Source organism: Pristiophorus japonicus, chromosome 7 (genome assembly GCF_044704955.1).
Source record: "Pristiophorus japonicus isolate sPriJap1 chromosome 7, sPriJap1.hap1, whole genome shotgun sequence".
Taxonomy (NCBI): domain Eukaryota; kingdom Metazoa; phylum Chordata; class Chondrichthyes; family Pristiophoridae; genus Pristiophorus; species Pristiophorus japonicus.
Genome location: NC_091983.1, coordinates 31,434,138 through 31,455,335, shown reverse-complemented (window position 1 = coordinate 31,455,335; position 21,198 = coordinate 31,434,138). Strand labels below are relative to the sequence as shown.

Genomic DNA, 21,198 nt, shown 5'->3' with positions numbered 1-21,198 from the left:
AAATCAATTCTTTTGCACCAAGTCAGTTGTCTCTTGCATTTTATCACCCCCCCTCCCAAATAAATCTAGAGTCTAGAACCCAAGGGAGTGGGAGCGATTCGAACGCTCAAGAAGGACAGAGGTGAACCTGACCCCCGAGACCACCCCTTACACCCTGGACCACCAATCACTATGGAATATTCTCATTGATAATAATAGGAGCTGTTTGTATGGGCTCCCATTACTATCAATGAGAAAATCCCCTAAAACAAGAGTCACAGCACAATAAATTAAAAAAAACATCTCATATATTTAAAATTAATTGAAATTAAATGCAATGTAATGTTTTAGAAAAAAACATTTTGTGGGGGTTTAATGTGTTTTAATAGGGTTAAAAATAAACTTATCTTAATGGACAGGGTTTTAAATATAAAAATGAGTGATTAAATTAAATTTTTCTATGTTTTAAAAGTGTTACGCTGGTAAAAGTAAGCTATGTGCTCGCCACTCAACATGCATTGTCAGAAAAATTTCCCCAGTATGATTGTCTTCTCCAACTGACCACCTTATAGACACTCAGAGCAAACCAATAAGCAGAGCTGAATGAACAGCCAGCTAGCAGCCAGAGCAGGCCCATGAGGATAAGTATTTACTAAAGAAATGCCTTGATAAGAACATAGGAAATAGGAGCAGGAGTAAGCCATTTTGCCCCTCGAGCCTGCTCCGCCATTTAATAAGATCATGGCTGATCTGATCATGGACTCAGCTCCACTTCCCTGCCCGCTCCCCATAACCCTTTACTCCCTTATCCCTCAAAAGTCTGTCTATCTCCGCCTTAAATATATTCAATGACCCAGCCTCCACAGCTCTCTGAGCAGAGAATTCCACAGATTTACAACCCTCTGAGAGAAGAACTTTCTCCTCATCTCAGTTTTAAATGGGCGGCCCCTTATTCTATGTCCCCTAGTTTTAGTTTCCCCTATGAGTGGAAATATCCTCTCTGCATCGACCTTGTCGAGCCCCTTCATTATCTTATAAGTTTCAATAAGATCACCTCTCATTCTTCTGAAACTCCAATGTGTATCGATCCAAATTACTCAACTTATACTCATAAGTTAACCCCCTCATCTCCAGAATCAACCTAGTGAACCTAGCGTTGCTAGGTAGTGGTTTTTTTGTTTTGGGAAAATTCACAAACCGCATAAGACCACAATTCTTTTTAATGAAGTATGCACTGGTATGGTTTTGGGTCAAAAAGTCTATTGAGTTCTTACAGACTAAATAGGATGACTACTCTTGTACACCGAAGAAGTGGTTCACTGAACATTTAGGGAGGAACATGAAAATAAAAAATAGAATAAAGCTCAGCTGAGGTATTACCTGTATGAAGAATACACTTAGGACAAGCTTCACCAATGATTCTGAATTTAAGATGCTGCAAAATGAATAACAACATTTTAAAGTGGGGTTTCTTTAAACAACCAAATAAAAGTTATTAATATGGAAACCACATAGGTATTTCCTTCCCTAACATACTTCAGTCTACCTACAGACAAGAATGCTTATCGCCCACATAACTGAGAGAAGTTAACTGAAGAAAGCCTAGTTAACTGACTGTCTCGCAGACTCGCTCCTGTCTGTAGAGCATGCAACAGACTAGTTCTTCCAGCTAAAAATTGCTGGTGATGGATTTTATTACTTCTCTACTCCACCCCTGCAAGGACTCTCTCCAATTGTAAGAGAGGGATCGGCATATCCCTCCTCCACTGCCAGACTGGGCATGTTCGCCAGTACAAGTGCCTGTACAAGGCAAACACAAATCCATCATTGTCACTGCTGATGGAGGAAGAAGGATGGCATGCAGCCCAGTTACCACACTGCACTGCCTGGGGGCCTGCAGGAGGTGACAGACACTTACCAACATCCACTCAGAGAGAATTATATTATGGGGGGTCACAAACTCTGGCCCATCCTGAGCAAGCATATGACATTGTTTCAAAACAATGCAATAAATCAGGGAACACAATGTTCCAGCCTTAACTCAAGGGACTGGAGCACATAAATCTAGGCTGACACTCCAGTGCAGTGCTGAGGGAGTGCTGCACTGTCAGAGGTGCCGTCTTTTGGATGAGATGTTAAACCGAGGCCAGTCTGCTCTCTCAGCTGGACGTAAATGATCCTATGGCACTATTTCAAAGAAGAGCCAGGGGAGTTATCCCCGGTGTCCTGGCCAATATTTATTCCTCAAAGGACATAACGAAAACAGATTATCTGGTCATTATCACATTGGTATTTGTGGGAACTTGCTGTGCACTAATTGGCTGCTGCGTTTCCCACATTACAACAGTGACTACACTCCAAAAAGTACTTCATTGGCTCTAAAGCACTTTGGGACATCTTGTGATCGTGAAAGGAGCTATAGAAATGTTAGCCTTTCTTTATCAGCTCTACACATTAATATTGATATCATTGGAAAGCTAAACTGGAAACATAATGAGATATATTAAGTACATGCTAATAAAAGCACATTAACTCTGACTTATATTTGAGTGAGGATGCTCTGGAACCTATAAAAAGGAGGCAAATGTTAATACTAATGCACTTTGTTGTTGGGATTATTTGCTTTAGTGCACTTCAGTCAGAAATTTGAATGTGAAAGAGTGAACAGGAGCTATGTGATACCTTGCCATACAGTGTACTTCACAAGCACTAAGCATTTTCACCCTGGTATTACTATATTGCTCCTGAAGCCATGCCCATTGTATAATGGTTATTAAAACCTGGAGTTCTTGAATATTCATATGTGCATGTGGAATGAATTCAAGAGTAGTTAAATAAATCTTATAGGAACATAATGAAATGTACAGGACCGTGGTCTACCTGATCGGTCCCAGTATCCAGGGAAAATGATATGTCATAATCACTCATACCCTTTTGATAGACATTTGAATCTGCTGTAGATACCTTCTTGGATGCAATAGTGTCAGTCACTCCCATAAGTGGATTCCATTCCGCTTATATGCCAAATATCTTATATGCCTAAGATATATTAATGATCTGGACTTGGATATACAAAATTTCACAAGTTTTCAGATCACAGTGAGGAGGACAGTAACAGACTTCAGGAGGACATAGTCAGACTGGTGAAATGGGCAGCCACAGGGCAGATAAACTTTAATGTAGAGCAGTGTGGAGCGATGCATCCTGGAAGGAAAAATGAGAAGCGGCAATATAAACTAAAAGGTACAATTTTAAAGGGGCTGAAGCAATGGAGACACCTGGGCTTGGAAATCCAGCCGCGCCTCAGTTTGGGGCGGAGTCCAGGACGGAGCGGTTAATTTTGCGCCGGCAAATGGTTTGCGTTTGCTGCCACATAATTCATCAGCTGGGCCTGGAGTTTGGAGCGGGGAGATAAGGGAGGCGTTGCACGCCTCTTTTAGGGTGCTAGGCCGGCTGAGCAAGGGAAAATCCCGAGCTAAACAGCTGGTCTCGAAGCGCAGTAACAGAGGCCCGGGGGAGGGGGGGGGGGGGGAAACCTTTTTAAAAAAAAAACACCAAAAACATTTGCAATACCATAACAAAAATCACAAAAAAAGTTTTAAAAAAGCAATCACACTTACCTCAGGTCAGCATTACTTACCTCACTGTGACCTCTACAGCTTGGAATGCCTGCTTTCACAGGAGTTCCCACCAGGATGCGCTACACAGCGCTAAGGGTTGGGCAGCAACCAAAAATTGATCGAGTGTTGAAACCAGGGGTTTTGCACACCGGCTCGCCACTTCTGGGTGGTAAGGCTTTGCGCCCCGTCGATACTGGCACCGAATGTCCCGGCGGGATGCTGTAAGCTGGCCGCCCGGGCGCAAGTGCTTTCCGCCACCAGTGCCGCCCCTCCGGGGCGCTAAGAGGGGCGGCAGAAGACTGAATTCCCACACCCTGGGGATGCATGTACAGAAATCTTTGATAGGTGCCAGGACAAGTTGATAAAGCTGTGAAAAAGCATATGGGGTGCTGGGCTTTATAATTAGAGGCATGGGGGGGTGGGGGGGGGAATTTAACCTCAAAGAACGGGTAGGCTGGGGTCGGGTGGGAGGTTAAACCTGAATCCCGACCCCAACTCATCTCCAACCCACACACTTTCGGTTTGAATGGAGGCAGGACAGGGGGCGAGGCAAGACTGGGGAGCGAGGTGGGGGGGGGGGGGGGTCGTGGCGGGCAGCCAGCCCGATCCCAGGAGGCAGGTTGACACATTAAATACGATAATGAGGCTGGAAGCCGCAGATTTAACTGTCGGGGTTCCCAGGCCTTCAGATTCTTTGTAGTGACTGCAGGTTCCATTTGCCCGTTGCTGGGAAACAGGACCTCCTTTGTGGCCCATACTGAACCCAGCAGGACACCCATGAATATGAATATGAGGCATCTCAATTGAAATCAGACATTCCCACGCATCCCACGACCTTGTGCGATTGTCACATGCTATCACACCCCTCCCCCCCCCCCCCCCCGTCATTATCTGTTGCCACGTTAATATTGATGGCCCATGTCTTTGGGCTTCATGCACAGCACAAACTTTGCCCATAAAAAGTGGACGAATGGGGAGTCTGGGAATTTGGCCTGCTCAAGTTGGTCTCTCTTAAAGGGATATAGTGCTTTTTGTTGCAGATAATTTTAAAAATTGGGTTTCACCTGCATTTTGGTTTTGCTGGTCATTCCTCCATTTATGCAGCTTTGGGTTTTTTTTCTTGTCAATACTTTGTTTCATTATTCCAGGTTCTTTCTGACATTTTATTGGGACCATACAAAATCCTCAGCATTTCACACCAGCCACTCCTTCTTTATAAGAGACACGTGCCATGCAGCTTCGGCACAATGAAGGCGTGTACAAGAGTGCGTACAGAGCATCGAGTGTTACCTCCCAGAGGGTGCTGCAGCTTCTAGTTTAGGTTTATGTCATGGTTGATGGTCCCCTGACTTTCAGCTCACTCTTGAAACCAGCAAACTTCTTCCACATTTGCAGCCAGGAACAAGGGATCAGGATGAATACGCTGACTCGGTCGGCAGCATCCCTCCATGCAGCATGTATGTGTGCTTTTACTGCAGGGTGTTCTCCTTGATGTATCGCCTGCAGTAGGACCTCCAACTCCGCAGAGCTGCAGCCGTTGAATTGAATCTTCCTCACTTGTCAGCTGTGGCCCAGAGCACAGCAGCCTAACCTCTGAGTCAGAAGGTTGTCGGTTCAAGCCCCACTCTCGGGACTTGAGTACATAAATCTAGGCTGACACTCCAGTGCGGCGCTGAGGGAGTGTTGCAGTGTCGGAGGTGTCGTCTTTCGGATGAGTCGTTAAACCGAGGCCCCATCTGCTCTCTCAGGTGGGCGTAAAAGATCTCATGACACTATTTCGAAGAAGAGCAGGGGAGATACACCCGGTATCCTAGCCAATCTTTATCCCTCCATCCACATAACAAAAACAGATTATCTGGTCATTATCACATTGCTGTTTGTAGGAGCTTGCTGTGTGCAGATTGGCTGCTGCGTTTCCCACATTACAACAGTGACTACACTCCTAAAGTATTTTGTTGACTGTAAAGCGATTTGAGACATCCAGTGGTCATGAAAGGCGCTATATAAATGCAAGACTTTATTTAGAAACATAGAAAATAGGTGCAGGAGTAGGCCATTCGGCCCTTCGAGCCTGCACTGCCATTCAATGAGTTCATGGCTGAGCATGCAACTTCAGTACCCCATTCCTGCTTTCTCGCCATACCCCTTGATCCCCCTAGTAGTAAGGACTACATCTAACTCCTTTTTGAATATATTTAGTGAATTGGCCTCAACAACTTTCTGTGGTAGAGAATTCCACAGGTTCACCACTCTCTGGGTGAAGAAGTTTCTCCTCATCTCGGTCCTAAATGGCTTTCCCCTTATCCTTAGACTGTGACCCCTGGTTCTGGATTTCCTCAACATTGGGAACATTCTTCCTGCATCTAACCTGTCTCAACCCGTCAGAATTTTAAACGTTTCTATGAGATCCCTTCTCATTCTTCTGAACTCCAGTGAATACAAGCCCAGTTGATCCAGTCTTTCTTGATATGTCAGTCCCGCCATCCTGGGAATCATTCTGGTGAACCTTCGCTGCACTCCCTCAATAGCAAGAATGTCCTTCCTCAAGTTAGGAGACCAAAACTGTACACAATACTCCAGGTATGGCCTCACCAAGGCCCTGTACAACTGTAGTAACACCTCCCTGCCCCTGTACTCGCTATGAAGGCCAACATGCCATTTGCTTTCTTAACCGCCTGCTGTACCTGCATGCCAACCTTCAATGACTGATGTACCATGACACCCAGGTCTCGTTGCACCTCCCCTTTTCCTAATCTGTCACCATTCAGATAATAGTCTGTCTCTCTGTTTTTACCACCAAAGTGGATAACCTCACATTCATCCACATTATACTTCATCTGCCATGCATTTGCCCACTCACCGAACCTATCCAAGTCATTCTGCAGCCTCATAGCATCCTCCTCGCAGCTCACCCAACTTAGTGTCATCCGCAAATTTGGAGATACTACATTTAATCCCCTCGTCTAAATCATTAATGTACAATGTAAACAGCTGGGGCCCCAGCACAGAACCTTGCAGTACTCCACTAGTCACTGCCTGCCATTCTGAAAAGTACCCATTTACTCCTACTCTTTGCTTCCTGTCTGACAACCAGTTCTCAATCCATGTCAGCACACTACCCCCAATCCCATGTGCTTTAACTTTGCACATTAATCTCTTGTGTGGGACCTTGTCGAAAGCCTTCTGAAAGTCCAAATATACCACATCAACTGGTTCTCCCTTGTCCACTCTACTGGAAACATCCTCAAAAAATTCCAGAAGATTTGTCAAGCATGATTTCCCTTTCACAAATCCATGCTGACTTGGACCTATCATATCACCTCTTTCCAAATGCGCTGCTATTACATCCTTAATAATTGATTCCATCATTTTACCCATTACTGATGTCAGGCTGACCGGTCTATAATTCCCTGTTTTCTCTCTCCCTCCTTTTTTAAAAAGTGGGGTTACATTGGCTACCCTCTATTCCATAGGAACTGATCCAGAGTCTATGGAATGTTGGAAAATGACTGTCAATGCATCCGCTATTTCGAAGGCCACCTCCTTAAGTACTCTGGGATGCAGACCATCAGGCCCTGGGGATTTATCGGCGTTCAATCCCATCAATTTCCCCAACACAATTTCCCGACTAATAAGGATTTCCCTCAGTTCCTCCTTCTTACTAGACCCTCTGACCCCTTTTATATCCGGAACGTTGTTTGTCCTCCTTAGTGAATAGCGAACCAAAGTACTTGTTCAATTTGTCTGCCATTTCTTTGTTCCCCGTTATGACGTCCCCTGATTCTGACTGCAGGGGACCTACGTTTGTCTTTGCTAACCTTTTTCTCTTTACATATCTATAGAAACTTTTGCAGTCCGTCTTAATGTTCCCTGCAAGCTTCCTCTCGTACTCTATTTTCCCTGCCTTTGTCCTCCCCTGCTGAGTTCTAAATTTCTCCCAGTCCCCGGGTTCACTGCTATTTCTGGCCAATTTGTATACCACTTCCTTGGCTTTAATACTATCCCTGATTTCCCTTGATAGCCACGGTTGAGCCACCTTCCCTTTTTTATTTTTACACCAGACAGGGATGTACAATTGTTGTAGTTCATCCATGCGGTTTCTAAATGTCTGCCATTGCCCATCCACAGTCAACCCCTTAAGTATCATTCACCAATCTATCCTAGCCAATTCACGCCTCATACTTTCAAAGTTATCCTTCTTTAAGTTCTGGACCATGGTCTCTGAATTAACTGTTTCATTCTCCATCCTAATGTAGAATTCCACCATATGATGGTCACTCTTTCCCAAGGGGCCTCGCACAACGAGATTGCTAATTAATCCTCTCTCATTACACAACACCCAGTCTAAGATGGCCCCCCCCCCTAGTTGGTTCCTCGACATATTGGTCTAGAAAACCATCCCTTATGCACTCCAGGAAATCCTCCTCCACTGTATTGCTTCCAGTTTGGTTAGCCCAATCTATATGCATATTAAAGTCACCCATGATAACTGCTGCACCTTTATTGCATGCACCCATAATTTCCTGTTTGATGCCCTCACCAACATCACTACTACTGTTTAGAGGTCTGTACACAACTCCCGCTAACATTTTTTGCCCTTTGGTGTTCTGCAGCTCTACCCATATAGGGCCCAAGTTTCGGCCTCAGTTGCTCCTGATTTTTTGGAGCAACTGGTGTAGAACGGAGTATCTTAGAAATTCAAATTCTCGGCATTTAGTTTGCTCCAGTTCTAGTCAGTTAGAACAGTTTCACTTTGGAACAGAATTTTAATTTCAAAAGCGGGCGTGTCCGGCCACTCACGCCTGTTTTCAAAGTTTCGGCAGTGAAAACTTACTCCAAACTAACTAAGAATGGAGTAAGTGAAGATTTTTGTACGCTCGAAAAAACCTTGTCTACACTTCAGAAAATCAGGCGTAGGTTACAAATCAGGCATAGGGAATGGGGGGGGGTGGGGTTTAAAGGGAAGTTTACAAACATTAAACACTTCAGTTTTACAAATAAAGAGCCATCATCAATAATAAATGATAAAAACATCAATAAATCAACCAATAAATCAATCAAAAAAAATTAATAAGACATAATTTTTTTTTTAAATCAATAAATAAAACATTTTCTACTTACCCCTGCAGCACCGGGAGCCCTCCAACAGCATGCTGGGATGCCCCCCCTCCCCCCCCCCAGAGTGTGTCTCTGTCAGTGTCTCTATCTTTCTGTCTGTCTGTCTGTGTGTGTCTCTCACTCTCTGTCTGTCAGTGTCTGTGTTTCTGACAGCGAGGGGAGGGGGAGGAGGGGGTTAGAGGGAGAGGGGGGCAGGGGGAGGGGAGGGGAGGGAGGGAAGCAGAGGGGGGGAGGAGGAGAAGGGGGAGGGGGAGAAGGGGGAGGAGGAGGAGAAGGAGAAGGGGAAGTGGGGGAGAAGGGGAAAGCGGGGGGAGAGGAGAAGGGTAAGGGGAGAAGGGGAAAGTGGAAAGTGAGGGAGAAGGGGAAAGGGGGAGAAGGGGAAAGCGGGGGAGAGGAGAAGGGGAAAGAGAGGGGGGGAAAGGAGGAGGGGAAGGAGAGGAGAGTGGGGGGGAAGGAGAGGAGGAGGGGGGGAGGAGAAGAAGGGTGGGGGGAGGAGGAGAAGTGGGGGGGAGGCTGAACGGGCCGGGCCGGGCCCAAGACTTCGGGCAGGGCCCGTCCCCAGCACCAGATTTACAGGTAGGTGGCGTTGGGTCAGGTCGGGTCCGGGGTCCGGGGTCGGGAGCGCGGGTTGGGTCGGGGGGGGGTGGTGGGAGGGAGGTCGGTTTGGTTTGGGTCAGGTGGGGAGGGAGTGAGGGAGAGGGAGGTCAGGTCGGGTGGGGGAGCGCGGGCCCGGTCCGGTCCGGGGGCGGGGTGAAGCGGGAGTCGGGTCGGTGTCGGGTCCGGTCCGGTCCGGGGGCGGGGGATGCGGGTGTCCGGTCCGGTCCGGGGGCGGGGGGGAGCGGGAGTCGAGTCGGGTCGGGAGGAAGCAAGAGCTGGGCGCGGAAGGAGCCTTATCCATGCAGCCCCAGTGAGGCCATTCGGCCAAGGCTAGGGCTGCGTGCTTTGGGCCCCTCCCACAGAGCTTTTGGGCGACTGTAGCGCGCATGTGCAGAGGTCCCGGCACTGCTTTCAGCGCAGGGACCTAGCTCCGCCCCCCACAGCTCGTGCTACGTCGCGCCCGACTCCAGAGGACCAGCAGGGAGCCGGAGAATAGGTAGTTTTTTTTTAGGCGCACTTTGTGGCGCGAGAAACGGGCGTTCAGGTCGGGGCTGCGCCGTTCTCGGCGGGGCCCGAAACTTGGGCCCATAGATTCCACATCATCCAAGCTAATGTCCTTCCTAACTATTGCATTAATCTCCTCTTTAACCAGCAATGCTACCACACCTCCTTTTCCTTTTATTCTATCCTTCCTGAATGTTGAATACCCATGGATGTTGAGTTCCCAGCCCTGATCATCATGGAGCCACGTCTCTGTAATCCCAATCACATCATATCTGTTAACATCTATTTGCACAGTTAATTCATCCACCTTATTACGGATACTCCTTGCATTAAGACACAAAGCCTTCAGGCTTGTTTTTTTTAACACCCTTTGTCCTTTTAGAATTATGATGTAGTGTGGCCCTTTTTGTTTCTTGCCTTTGTTTACTCGGCCTTCCACTATTGCTTTTTACCTTTCTACCATCTGTTTCTGACTCCATATTACTTCGCCCTATCTTGCTGCATACTTAATTTTCCACTCCCTAGCCAAGTGCTCTCTGGGCAAGTTTTCCATGTTCCAGTACCCTATTCAAATTGGGGGAAGGACTCCCATCAATAAATTGGTTGCAGCCTGACCATTGAGTTGCTGGCCATTCATGCATCTATACCATCAGGGTAGCTTTTCAAACCATGCCATATTGCTCACAAACGTAAACTAATCACCCTTGTACATTCCCTTACCGCCTGTCTTCCGTGTGTCCTTGCCTGTCCTAGTGCTCTGACGCTGTGCTACCCCGCTGGCTGCAACATGGCTGGTGGAACCCGTTGACTTTCAGTGGAGGCTTCTGAGGACAACACGAGCAGCTTGGGGCCTAGAAGGCCCAAATGTAGACTGCACCATCTCCGCATGGGCGGCAACGATCTGCGCTGACTGGCTGACAGGCAACAGCAAGGGCACTGATGGAGTGACAGGGTGGGAGGAGTAATGCTGTCATCCTGAGAGAGGACAGCAGGCTCGTGCTCCACGGCGTCCCTGCCACACTGCCTCAACAGTCCCAGTGATCTGTTAGAGGACAGATTGCTGGCCTGCTGTGACATTCTGCAAGCCCTTTTGAGCACTGGTCTCCGCAGCCTTGATGGCAGAAGTCTGAGCTTCCACTGCAGCAACCAGACGTTGGCTTCTGCATGTGCTGCAATGGAAGCTGAGACATCAAGCATCAGATGCTGCGTTGTGATTGGGCCTAGAAGTGCGCTAATGGAGTTGGCCACCACTTCCATGCTGGAAAGGATGGGCTTCAATCTCTGCAGAAAGCCCAGTGCCAAGTTGCTCCTTAAAATTGCACGTAGGCTTTCTGGCAGGCATTTCATTATGCACACCCATCAGCCGCCTTCTGTAGCCCGTCCCATCGAAATGCTTATCTGAGTCCTCCATTGCAGAACTCATCTGCGACCATGCCTCCGGCAAGCTGGTACTTGTGCCACCATTGCCCTCTGCCCTGGCTGCAGGTCACAGGATCCCGGTGACTCTTCACGTGCAGATCCCGTATTTAAGTTATCATCTAAATTGCGCAGTGTCATGTATCTGAGCTGGTGCCTGTAAGTGTGAAATCAAGTGATGGTGTTTCTTCTTCATCACTGTCTTCTTGCTCTTTACCAGTTGCTATTCCACCACTGCCTGGGTGCAATTCTTGGGTATCTGAAAGGCAAAAGGCACAAGGCTAAGGTTGTGGTGAGGGTAGGGGGAGGAGAAGCAAGAGGTGCATGCTTACACCATTTGCAGCTTCTAAATTACAAGAGATTGTGGGATGAGGGTGTTATGTATTGATTTGTGTATTGTCCTGGTACCTTAAATGTAATGTAAGCACAATGCTACACCACAGAGGGCGCTGTGGTGGGAAACCTGGAAGTGCCTGCAACAGGCACTATAAAAGGCTGACCACCACACCTGAGAGGCACTCTGGAGCTGTTCAATAAAGGACGAAGGTCACAGCAGTTAGATCAACACCAGACCATGTGGAGTCAGTGATTTGTGTGCTACATACACCACAGAGGGGAAGTGGGATGTGAGAAGGAGGATTAGGTATGAGGATACTGTCATCTTCTGTGGCTTCAGCCCCGCCGCTGGCCACGGGCTCAGCAATGGCCACTCCAATGATAGTGGGCACCGTCTTCTCCATGAGGGTAAGGACATGCAGCTGCGCCTGTCCCCTGCTGATTAGCGGCTGCTGCCTCCGGTTGTGCCCCATCTTGACAAGCAAGAGTATGAGAAGTGTGTCAGTGAGTGTGATGCAATCCGTTTGGGTGATGTGGCTGTCATGTTTAAATATTGGGCAGTGCGTGAAAGCTGTGGGATGTGGGTGTGTGGCTTGCTGTAGTGCTAAGTGGGTGAGGCGAAGCTATGAGGTATGAATCGTGATTGCTAGAGATTGTTGGTAGGTGAGTGATGGGGGTGTGGTGCATTGAGCAGTGTGTGAGGCTGGTGGTGCAGTTGGTGGGATGAGGTCATTGTGCTTTTTGCACCACTGTATCCAGGTCCTTGGGACTTGACTTCTGGCACTGAAATTATGCAGCATTGGAAAATCTTGGAGCCCGCTCTCTGCCATGTTGTGCCATTATTCTCTCTTTCCCAGGTCAGAATCTCTTTAACCACCATTCCCACCACCTGCTCCAGCCACAATGCACCTCCCCTTTAAGAGGCGTAAGCTGGCTTTAAGTAGTGCAGGTTACCTTTAAGTGGCGCTAGCCTCTCACGAACTTGGGCCCTCTGCTGAAGTGTGCAGCCAATGAAAAGCACGGTTCGCGCTGGCTGCACGCAGCAATCATTTAAATGAGCAGGCAGCACGAAGTTGGCGTGCTGCCTGCATCAGACTCAACGGGCGCGGGTTGCTCGTGCATCCCGATCCCCGCTCCCGCTTTCGGGGTTATCGAATTTCACGGCCAAAAAGCCTAATCCCCACTCTGGCACTTACTTTGTGGATTTAAAGGAATTGGCGACCTTAAAGACAGTTGAATGAATTGAACTTGGCTGTATCCCATTATGGGAGCTATAATTGACCTCAGTGCCCCGCCTGAGCAAGAATATTGTGCATTGCACAGTCTATCACTTCTCTCATTGTCTGAACTTTGGAGAAATATAAGGGCAGTCTGATTAGTGCTTAAAAAGAATAACTTCCAGGACCAATGCTGCTCTCATCATTCTCATGGCTGACAAACTACCTCCAAAGACTCCATTAAAACCATTGGCCTAGTTGCTGCCAGATTTGGCAAAAAAAAGGCGGCTTACCGCTCTTGTGCCTGCTGCTGGTGGGTCCTGCGGTGGCTGCTATTTTCCGATGGCTGGCGCTCGCCAAAATGATGGAGGTGATGTAGATCATGACATCAGTGAGCATGCACTCACTTGATGCCTGATCTGCGAGTTTAGATTTCGCTGCTCCACTTACCGACATGCCTTAAGTGGGACGAGCTGAGAAAGCGTTGACAAGCTTGAAGGATGCTCCAGTAGCATTATTTAAAGGCATCATCAGCAACTGCTTGCACCTAACATGTTGACGCAGTTTGACTGACTCTGTACAACTCTCGCAGCTTGATTAACTTCTTTCAAGGTTCGAAGGTAGCAGGGAGTGTTGTCGAAAGTGGAGAATGCCTTCATTCTTATTTATAGGCTACTGCTCGCAACACTTGCTCACAGTCACAGGGGCTCTACCTGCGTTCCCCTCGCACTTGAGTATCTTCGGGAGAGGGAGCGGAGGCAATGAAGAAGATGAGAAGATGCATGCAGAAGGAGGAGGAGGGCCATGAGGCCTCTTTACAGGAAGCCTGACCCACCTAGGGTCTTCCGAGCGCAGTTCTCTTATATCCACTTAAGGGAGGTTCCGCTTCAGCAAGGAGGTGGTGACAGATCTCTGTCACCTCTTCAAACAGATTTGCAACCTGAGAGCAGGGCGACCATGGCTCTCCCAGTAGCAGTCAAGATCACCGCGGCCCTCAATTTCTTCACCAGTGGATCCATCCAGTCTGCAGCAGGTGACATGGCTAACGTCGCCCAGTTTGTCACCCATCGCTCCATCCAGAGGTTACTGAAGCTCTCAACACCAGGAGAAGGGAGTACATTGTCTTCTCTGTGAATAGAGAGAAGCGGAACAAGCGCGCATGTGGCTGGATAGCAGGCTTCCCCATCGTGCAGGTCTCCATCGACTCCATCGTGGCATCCGCGTAGCGTTCCCGATTGGGCCCCATTAGCGCCACTGGTCACGCCCCTACAGGAAGTGCAGCACATGAGACTGCGCTCCACTTCCTTTGAGGGGTGGTATGTCCAATTCAGTGGCCGGGGCGGGACTTCCACACCGGACGCAGGCAGTACCGCCCCGAACAGGTTACCGCCCTCAATCGGGGTGCAGGCCAATTTTACTCTCTTTATTTTCAACACTTTCCGGTCTTGGACAGATTTGTGTGCGCCTTTGGAAGTGGCTTAGTGAGTTGTAGTGAATGGTGAGACATAACGGTACGTCCAGCAATGGCGGTGAGTGTGAAAGGAATGGCTTGGACATTGTAGGAATGCTTTATGGAGCTGGTGTAGGGTGGTGCCAACCTGGTGCATCATGTGGCAGCCAGAGTGTACAGCGCCAAGTGAAGTAAATCTGGCCATGGTGAGGCCAGCCCTGGCGTCCTGGGCAGCAATGTAGTCAGATGCTGATGCCCTGCGTCCTGTGCCGCATCAGGTGATTGTGGAGAAGATTGGTGCTGATGTTGGTACAGCTGGCGTGCCTGGTGCTGCTGGTGTTGGGGTTCATCGTGGTCAGATGAATTTCCAGCATTTTCTGCTTTTATTTCAGTTTTACAGCATCCACTCGCAGAGGGACGAGGAAGATGCAGAAGAGGAGGAAGCAGAAGGAAGGATGCAACCCAGACAGACCCTTTCTGACCGGGATATCCGGGATGGAATCATCCGCCTGCGGTACCAGTGGCCACAACCCCAATTCCCCTTTCAACATTTGTCCCACATCTTCCCTTCCCTCTGTTACTGACCATCACAGCGTTCCCTGAAATAAGAGGCACCAGAAAGCAAACATTCCAATCCAACATAATCCATTGATCCATCCAATATGACATCAAGAAATCAACTCATCACCCTTCTTCTTTATCTTCATCATCGGCATTTTCCTCCTCCTCCACTTCCTCCACCACCTCCTCCTCCTCCTCCTCCTCCTCCTCCTCCACCTCCACCTCCACCTCCACCTCCACCTCCACTTCCTCCTCCTCCTCCTCCACCTCCACTTCCTCCTCCTCCTTCTCCTTCTCCTCCTCCACCTCCACTTCCTCCATCTCCTCCTCCACCTCCACTTCCTCCTCCTCCTCCACCTCCACTTCCTCCTCCTCCTCCTTTTCCTCCTCCTCCTCATCCACTTCCACCTCCTCCTCCTCCACTTCCTCCTCCACCTCCTCCTCCTTCTCCATCTCCTCAATCTCTTCCTCCTCCTCCTCCTCCTCCATCTCCTCCTCCACCTCCTCCACATTCACCTCCACCTCCTCTTCCACCTCCACTTCCACTGGCTGGGCAGGCTAGATTTCTTTGGTGTGAGAAAGGAAGAAGGCACAAGGGTGGAGTTATGGTGAGGGGAGGGCAGGAAAGCAAGAAATGCATGCGAGAAGGAGGATGACGTATGAGGATACCAGCATCTTGTATCCTTTCTGCCCTGGCACTGGCCAAGGGCTCAGCCATGCCCCTGCCAAGAATGGCCAGTGCCGTCTCCTCCAAGGGGGTGAGGTGAAGCTAGGAATGGGAGATGTGCATTATGATTGGTGCAGATTGTTCGGTTAGTGATTGGGGCGATGGGGTGAGGGGGGCAGTTCTGCATTGAGAAGTGTGTGAGGCTAGTGATTAAGTTGTTAGGAGAAGGCTTTTGAAGATGCATTCACTGACCTTGACCACTGGTCTGAGGTCATGAAGCTTCTTTGGGCACTGGAGCCAGGTCATGGGGGCAACACTGCTGAAATGATGGCCTCGGTGATCTGGTCCCACATCCTTCTTTCTGGAGGGCCTCCTGGCCCCTGTGGGTAGAGTGTAAAGTCTTGTCCCCTCAGTACAGATTCACACGAGGCATGTAGTGAAGTCAAGGTCACTCTGGACTTGTACCTTTATTTCACAGCTCTGGAATGCTGCACTTGCCTGAGACCTGTCCTTATATACCTGTCTCTTGCAAGTGCACCCCTGGTGGTAAGGTATGCTGGTGGTTGCAGGTCATATCTTATTCCAGTCATGTATAGCATGTTAGGATACAATTATATATAATAATGTAAGATACATGACATCACCCTCCCCCAAGGTCTTATTGTCTTTATAGGTTCAGTCTCTCAGGTGGTCTATGCTCTCGCGTGGAGCGTCTGAGTTGTGGTTCAGTTGTTTGCCTTGGTTTCTGTTTTTCTTTGGGTGTGGTTGCTGGTATCTCGCCTGGGCTGTCTGTTTTGATTGGTGTGATTGTTGACTCGCCTGGGCTGTCTGTTGGGATTGCCCTTTCCTCAGGTTGTTCCCTCTGTCTGTCCACCAGGTGTGGTGCGAGTTCCAATTGTAGTCTGCCTCTGGTTCCGCAGTGTTGTTGGTAAATCTGTTTTTGACTTGGTCTACATGCCTCCGGCAGGTTTTGCCATTGTCCATTTGTACTACCAGTAGCCTGTTTCCTTCCTTGCCCGTTACTGTCCCTGAAAGCCATTTGGGACCCCTGCCATAGTTTAGTACAAGCACTTTGTCCCCTATCTCATTCCATCGCCCCCTCGAATTTCTGTCATGGTACTCATCAGCTTACGGCGCTTTGCCTCAACGATTTTGTGCATGTCTGGGAGGATTAATGAGAGCCTTGTTTTTAAAGTCCTTTTCATCAACAGTTGCGCGGGGGGGATCCCAGTCAATGAGTGCGGACGAGATCTATATGCCAGCAGCAGTCGCGACAGGCGACCCTGCAGTGTGGGACCTTGGATTTTAAGCATGCCTTATTTAATGATTTGCACTGCTCTCTCCACCTGGCCATTGGAGGCCGGCTTGAACGGTGCCGTCTTGACGTGATTTATGCCGTGGTCAATTATAAAGTCTTGGAATTCTGCGCTGGTGAAGCACGGACCATTGTCACTGACCAATATGTCAGGGATTCCATGCGTTGCAAACATGGTGGAGGTTGTGCTCGAGTTTAAAATGGTGCATTCGATCCACTTTGAAAATGCATCGACAACTACGAGGAACATTTTGCCCATGAATGGGCCCACATAGTCTACGTGCACCTGCGACCATGGTTTGGTAGGCCAGGGTCAGGGGCTCAGTGGAGCCTCCCTGGGGCCATTGCTGAGTTGGGCACAAATGGTGCACCTTCGGATGCAGAGTTCCAAGTTCGCGTCAATACCAGGCCACCAGACGTGGGATCTGGCTATGGCCTTCATGAGAGCGATCCCCGGGTGCTCGCGGTGGAGCTCCCGGACAAATGCCTCTCTGCCTCGCAGAGGCATGACTACTTGGCTGCCCCACATCAGGCAGTCTGCTTGTACTGATAGCTCATGCATGCGCCTGTGAAAGGGTTTTAATTCCTCGGGGCAGGCATCGCGAGCCTCTGCCCAGTCACTGGTTAGGACACATCTTTTTACTAAGGATAATGTGGGGTCGCTGGCCGTCCAGGCTCTGATTTGGCGAGCCGTCATGGGCGAACCTGTGGACTCAAAGGCATTGATTGCCATGACTATCTCACAGTCCTGTTCATCAGACCCTTCTGTGGTTGCCAGGGGTAGCCTGCTGAGCGCGTCGGCACAGTTGTCTGTGCCTGGTCTGTGCCTTATGGTATAGTCGTAGGATGCCAGCATGAGTACCCACCATTGAATTTGTGCCGAGGCGTTGGCGTTTATTGCCTTGCTCTCGGATAGGAGGGACGTCAGGGGCTTGTGGTCAGTTTCTAATGTGAACTTGGCCCCGAAAAGGTATTGGTGCATCTTTTTGACACTGTACACGCACACGAGCGCCTCCTTCTCTACCATTCCGTAGCCGCGTTCCGCCCGCGAAAGTGACCTGGAGGCATAAGCTAAGGGTTGTAATTTGCCCGCACTATTGACATGTTGCAAAACGCACCCGACCCCATATGCTGACTCATCGCATGTGAGAACTAGCTTTTTACCTGGATCAAAGAAAGTCAAAACACTGTTGGAACACAGAAGGTTGCGTGCCTTATTGAAGGCGCGTTCCTGGGCGCCCCCCCAAAACCAATCGCACCCCTTCCTGAGTAGCACGTGGAGAGGCTCCAGCAGCGTGCTTAAGTTCTGCATAAAGTTCCCAAAGTAATTGAGTAGCCCGAGAAAGGCACGCAGTTCTGAGACATTCCGGGGCCTGGGTGCCAGGCGAATTGTTTTGGACTCTGTTGGGCGGATTCCATCAGCGGCAATCCTTCTGCCCAAAAATTCAACCTCGGGTGCGTGAAACAGGCACTTGGATTTCTTGACTCGTAGGCCTACCCGATCCAACCGCTTTAGTACTTCCTCCAAATTACGGAGATGGGAGTCGGTGCCCCTGCCCATGATAAGTATGTCAGCTTGAAATACAACCATCCCCGGGATGGACTTGAGCAGACTCTCCATGTTGTGCTGGAATATGGCAGCTGCCGACCTGATGCCGAATGGGCATCGATTGTACATGTGTTGATGGCGGTGAGTAGCTTCGATTCCTCGGTCAATTCTTGCGTCATATACACAGATGTGAGGTCTAATTTTGAGAAAAGTTTACCTCCAGCCAATGTGGCAAATAAGTCCTCCGCTCTGGGCAGCGGGTACTGGTCCTGTAGGTAGATTTGTAGTCCCCAGAGATTCGTATGGATCCATCAGGCTTCATGACTGGGACGATGGGACTTGCCCAGTCGCTAAATTCCACAGGTGATATAATGCCTTCCCGCAGAAGCCTGTCTAGTTCGTGTTCAATCTTTTCCCTCATCACATAGGGTACAGCTCTGGCCTTGTGATGGACCGGTCTAGCATCCTGTGTGATGTAGACTTTGACTTTGGCCCCTTTGAAAATGCCCACACCTGGCTGAAAGAGATGTTCAAATCACTTTATAACTGTTGAGCAGGGGGTCCGTTCCTCTAATGACATGGCATGGACATCATCCCAATTCCAATTTAGTTTTGCCAGCCAGCTTCTCCCCAGCAGTGCTGGTGGGTCTCCGGGGACAATCCACAGGGGAAGTCAGTTCACTGTCCCTTTGTGTGTGACAGAGAGCATGGGGCTGCCGAGGACTGGTACGATTTCTTTGGTATAGGTCCTTAGTTTGGTGTCGACCCTTGTGAGTTTTGGTCTGTCTCTTTTCTGCGGCCACAGTTGTTCAAATTGTTGAGCGCCCATGAGAGATTGACTCGCTCCCGTATCCAGCTCCATGTTGACAGCTATCCCGTTGAGTAGGACCCTCATCATTATAGAAGGCGTCCTGTTGTAGGAGCAGCGGCCATTGATCGTGTTGACCCGCTGTGCATCGGTGTCCCGGGTACTGTCCCCATCATCTTCTGGTCTGCTTTCCGACCCATCCGATTCGTATACCAGGCGAGCTGCTGTTTTTTTGCACATGCGGGCCAAATGCCCTGTTTTTTCACAATTTCTGAAAACAGCCTGCTGTAATCAACATCACCTTGACGAGTGCCCACCCCCACACCTTCAGCATAGACCTGTTCCATTGTTCAAAGTGTTCCTAAAGAATGAGCTGCGTCTGGCTGATCTCTCTTGAGCTTCTCTCAGTTTGTAGTTGATTGCTCGCATTGTGGTTGATGAGGTGTGAACGGCCGTTCCTATGGACTTTGATGGCTTCTGCCTGCTGTCAAGAGCCTGTACTCCCGGTTTTGTCTGTGTGTGGGGGTAGAGCTTGTTTAGTGCTGTGAACTTCTTGTTCCGATATTTCGTTAGTTGTCGTACCTGCATTGTAAATCAACCTCATTTCTTCTTCCCCTACCAAGAATGTCTGTGCAACCAGTGCTGCTGCCTCTAAGGTCAGGTTCTTGGTCTCTATGAGCTTTCGGAATAGGCCTGCGTGGCCTATTCCTTCAATGAAAAAGTCTTTCAGCATTTCTCTCCTCAGTTCATCGGCGAACTCACATAAACTAGCCAACCTCCGAAGTTCCGCCACAAAGTCGGGTATGCTCTGGCCCACACAGCATCTGTAGTTGTAGAACCTGTGTCTGGCCATGTGTTGGCTGCTCGCTGGCTTCAAATTATTCAAACGACCTGCTTGCTGGTTTCTCGGGTGCCAACAGATCCTTCATTAAAGCGTATGTTTTCGAGCCACAGCTGGTCAAGAGATGGGCTCTTCTCTTGTCTGCCTTATCGTCGCCTAGCCAGTCTTTGGTTACAAAGCTTTGCTGGAGCCTTTCTATAAAGTCCTCCCAATTGTCTCCCACATTGTACTTTTCATCTGATCCGTTGTTCGCCATTCTGTGGATTCTGTAATCCCGTAACTAGTCGCACTGTAAAGTCCTGTCCCCTCAGTACAGATTCACATGAGGCATGTAGTGAAGTCAAGGTCACTCTGGACCTGCACCTTTATTTCACAGCTCTGGAATGTTGCACTTGCCTGAGACCTGTCCTTATATACCTGTCTCTTGCAAGTGCACCCCTGGTGGTAAGTTATTCTGGTGGTTACAGGTCATATCTTATACAGTCATGTATAGCATGTTAGGATACAGTTATATATAATAATGTAAGATACATGACATAGTGGACCTCTCTTATAGTGTTGACCGCCTGCACAAAACTGGAGTGCTGCGTGCGAGCCCTTGGGTTCCCTTTCCCTGGCTTGCTCAGTCATTTGTTTTCATGCTGAAGAATCTTTCCTATATTTTGAGGTCGCTTCTCTGCCTTTTGGCTAAGATCATGCGTAACTGACCTGACAGGGGAGTAACCATGACCCCAAAGTGGTTCTCCCTGGATCAGGAAGGTGATTCTCCTATGCTTTTTGGAAATAGGAGGTGGGTGGGGTGGCTTGACCCATCCACCTCCACGGAGGTGTGTAGAGTTGCTGACCCATCCACCTCCATGGCACGAACCTGGTATTGCGGTACTTCCAGGAACGGTGCTTGGGCTCTAGGCCTTTTGGCTAAGAGCATTAGCGCAGGGTGATCCTTGATGTGTGCAAGGTGACCTCTGGCGTTTGTGATCTTACAAAGAATTGGAAAGATTGGCTACGAAATATTTAAAAAAAAAAAAAAATTTTGAGGTGCGGAAGGGAATTCTGCTTCAAGTGCTGAAGACTCCCATTTGGGAATTTTCTTTCAAAAGTTAATTTTTTTTAAAAGTCAGTCGAGCTTAAGGGCTGAAAGCTGCATTTTTTTTCCTTCATATTAATTTTTATTAGGTCAGAAGGCATTGCCCTTTTAATATCCCACAATGCCTAGCAAA

At 48.8% G+C, this 21,198-nt stretch overlaps 1 non-coding gene across 1 annotated transcript; it reads left to right on the top strand.

Annotated features, from left to right (window-relative positions):
* Window positions 1-20,645: 20,645 nt before the first annotated feature.
* On the top strand, window positions 20,646-20,842 carry LOC139267633 (U2 spliceosomal RNA). The gene has a single exon (XR_011593930.1). It is a non-coding gene; the product is annotated as a U2 spliceosomal RNA (small nuclear RNA).
* Window positions 20,843-21,198: the final 356 nt, after the last annotated feature.